General features: G+C 45.5%; 1 protein-coding gene across 1 annotated transcript in view; it reads right to left on the bottom strand.

Moving 5' to 3' along the window:
- BTBD9 (BTB domain containing 9) overlaps positions 1 to 4,078 on the bottom strand; it is a 428,978-nt gene that overhangs the window by 395,119 nt on the left and 29,781 nt on the right. The window lies entirely within an intron of this gene.

Here is a 4,078-nt window from a genome sequence, read left to right as displayed (position 1 = left end):
CAGCTACGTAAGAGTAACACCACCACAACATAAAAACAAGCGGCTTAGGCACAGACACTGCCTTCCCTTGTGCAATCCATAGTGAAGGCCCAGGGATCTAGAGTCATTGGCTTTGCTGAGATGTCACTGTCTTTTCTCATACAACCACAGCTTTTACTACTGGAACTATCTTTTTAAAATATATTTTTCTGTTGATTTCAGACAGGAAGGGAGAGAGAGAGATTGGAATATCAATGATGAGAGAGAATCATTGATCAACTACCTCCTGCACATGCCCCATGGGGGATCAAGTCCATAACCCTGGTATGTGCTCTGACCGGGAATCAAACCGTGACCTCTGGGTTCATAGGTCAAATTTCAACCACTGAGCCACACCAGCTGGGCTGGAACTTCTTATATTCCCCTGGTCTGCCTAATTCTGCCTCCTTTTTTAAGGCTCAGAACAGACTCCATGCCCTTCAGCAAGAGCCTTCACTGATGCTGCCAATCTGTCAGGTGTCCTTATTACGCTCTGGAATCAGTTTGTGGCCTTCTATCACTGACCACCAGGGGGCAGCTTATGCTGTACTTGATTTCGTTACTGACTTGTCTTGTTGGGAAGTAACCTCCCAAAGGAAAATTACCATGACACAGTGGCTATACGTATTTAACAAACACTGAATTAATATCTTACTCATCTTTATATTCCCAGAATCTAATATAGTGTCTGGCATATTTAAATCCTCAAAACTAACCAAAAAGGCCATATAGATATTAACGGACTTCACTGAATTCCAGATCCCTATATCTCACTGCCTACTTTACATCTTTACTAGGTTACTTGAAAGATATTTCAAAACTCACTTCATTCTCTCTACAGCCTCTCTCCCACTAACAGCCTGTCCTCATGCAGTGTGCCCCAGCTCAGTGAATCTAATTATGAAAACCAGATGACACCTCCCTCAACCTCACTTCCCAAACCTAATCCACCAGCAACTCTTTTGATTTTACCTCCTAAATGAGCTCTCAGATTAATATACTTCTTGGAAATTCCTATGCTACCATTCTAGTCCACACCACCATTGTCTCTCACTTGGACAATTACTTAGCTCCTAACTGACCTCCCTGTTTCCACTCCAAACTGTTGTCCAACCAGCACCCAGACTGAATCTGTCAAATTATAAAACTGATTATGGACAGTTTCCCTCAACCCCTCCCTCTATAACTCTCAACCCCTGGAATGACTTCCGAAGGCTCTTAATATCCTATCTAATAAAGAGGGAATATGCTAACTGACCCTTAAGCCATCGCAAAGATGGCAGTGCCCACAGCCAATAAGGAGGGAATATGCTAACTGACTGCCACGCCATCAAAGATGGTGGCACCCACAGTCAATAAGGAGGGAACATGCTAATTGACTGCCCTGCCCTCAAAGATGGCGGCGCCCAGAGCCAATAAGGAGGGAATATGCTAACCGACTACCCCCTCTCAAAGATAGTAGCGCCCACAGCCAATAAGGAGGGATATGCTAATTGACTGCCACACCCTCAAAGATGGCGGCACCCACAGCCACAAGATGGCGGTGCCCAGTCCCCTCAGCCCCACCGGGGTGCCTGCCTCCAGATCTCCCAGTCCCCTCAGCCCCCCAGCTGCCCAGGGCCGCCCGAGGCGCAGGTAACCAGGGCCGGCCGAGGCTTGAGCTGCCGGCAATGGCAGCAGCAGAGGTGTGATAAGGGCATCGCCTTCCCCTGATCGCCAGGTCGCCTCCCGTCCCTGAGGGCTCCCGGACTGTGAGAGGGGGCAGGCCGGGCTGAAGGACACCCACTCCAGTGCATGAATTTTCATGCACCAGGCCTCTAGTCTATATATAAAAGGCTAACCATCTGACCGGTCACTATGACACGCACTGACCACCAGAGGGAAGACGCTCAATGCAGGAGCTGCCATGACATACACAAAGAAACGGCACCACGTACCTGGCACCCACAAAGCAACACTCGGCTTCCCCCAAGTGGGACACAGGCCCTGCCACCACCCCAGAGTGACAGCCCTCCAAATCGCAGCCAACACTGTCAATACTCCCCGGCTCAAAATGCAGCCCACAGCCCAGCCCAGCCCAGCCCTGAAACAGTGGCTGTGGGCGCCGGGTAATGATGTCACATAGCAATGCCTGGCTTCCTCTCCCTAGTGACTAGCCTCCTTGAGTTTCTTCCACCAGGAACACAACTTGCTTGATAGCCAGGTGCAAACATTTTACACTTTAACCAAATGTCTGTGAAGTGTTTTCCCTCATCACCCAAAAGTTCCTGGGAGGTAGGGTAGAATAAGGGAGGACTTCGGGTGGAATCCTATTTTTTCTTTTTTCATTTAGCCCAGAAAAAACAAAGATTTTAGAAAAGCCTTAGAAAACTTTGGTCCCAACTTGAAAAAATAAAGTAAATGGGTGGACCCTTGGAAAAATGACTTTCAGGGTTTTCTCGCCCGGCACAGAATATAGTCAAAACACACTGCAGTTAAATATTTTACCTTTGTTCTCCCTGTGTGATCTACAATAATAATCTGCTTCATGTTGATATTTACTGCTATGTTGCTGACAATTACCTGAAAGAGAAGTTGGGGTGCTTCACTGGGCTGGAAAAAGTTCAGCTACATCAGAAAGCAGGTCTAATTAAGCAAGTTTATTCTATATATATATATATATATATATATATATATATATATATATATGGCTAAGTTGACTCGCGCATGTACGATACATATAAAGCTCTCGCTGGCACCAATAGCACACATGTGTTTCGATCTGTCATTGTCGATCATGAATTTGATTGACACTTCTATTATAGAGAAAGGAAGAACAGCGATATTAAATTATTTCTTCTAATTAATTTCCTTTCATTGTGCACGAATTTGTGCACCAGGCCACTAGTAAAAGAATAACAGGAAAAACATTTCACTAGGCCTTCAAGGCTTGAGGAATCTGGCTCCTGACTCCACAGTCATTTTCCCTAATGTTCCCTGGCACTTGACAAGCTTCCTTGTGCCACTTAGCCTTGGCATGAGTTGTTCCCCTTGCTGGGACCACCCTTCCTCTTTTCACTTTCCATCCTCCAGGTGCAACTTATGTGCCATATCCTCAGGCAGTCGTTCTTGACCTCAGTCTAGCCAGGATCCCTTGTTGTCTGCAGTCATATGGCTGGCTGCTGTATTCATTTCCTTCATAGAGTTCATCTCTTTGCATTTATACATTTCCCCATCTGAGAGGCCATTTCTCAACACAAATATTTTGAAAATGTAAATCAGATCCGTCACTCCATTGCTTAAGACCCTTCAGTGCCTTCCTATCTCACTTTAAATAAAAATCATACTCTTACCAAGGCTTACAGAGCTCTGCATGAGTGGTCACCCAATCACCTCCTTAAACTCATCCCCTACCTCTCTCCTGCACATTCTGCTCCAGCCACACTGGCCTTTCTGTTCCTTAACACAGACAAGCTTATCCCTGAACTCAGGATCCTTATAATTGCCTTCTCCCTGCCAGATGTTTTGTTCTCAAGAGTCTACAGTACTAGCTACCCACCATTCAAGTCTCTGCTCCCTGACCACCCTACCTAAAAGAACTCCCACCCCACCCCACTTCTAACCCTCTACTTTTTTTATTTTCTTCACTGCACTTATCACTAGAAAATAACCTCTAGAAGGTAATCTGCCCTGTTTATCTCAATACCTAGAAAACTACCTGGCAGACAATAGGTACTGATACCTGTATGAATGCGTAAAGTAGGTAGTGAGGTCCTATTTCCAAAAACTGCAATGTACTGACATGCATAAGAGATACGGGTATAAAGATTTCATAGTAGTGGCTGCAGTGGGCAGAATTCCAAGACAGTCCCATGATTTCCACCTCTGGTATAAACATCCTGTATAACCCCCTCCTCTTTAGTGTGGGCAGTACCTGTTAATATGGGAAAGTCACTCATATGATTTAGGCTTGTATTTATAGCTCACATTATGTTTCCACTGGAAAGCTGACTAGAGAGATTTTTCTACTGGCTTTGAATGAGTTACCATGTTGTGAAAGGACCACGTGGTTAGGATCTGA

Source organism: Myotis lucifugus, unplaced genomic scaffold (assembly GCF_000147115.1).
Source record: "Myotis lucifugus unplaced genomic scaffold, Myoluc2.0 scaffold_477, whole genome shotgun sequence".
NCBI classification, from domain to species: Eukaryota; Metazoa; Chordata; class Mammalia; order Chiroptera; family Vespertilionidae; genus Myotis; species Myotis lucifugus.
The sequence above is the reverse complement of the archived record's forward strand: the minus strand, read 5'-3'. Positions and strand labels throughout refer to the sequence as shown.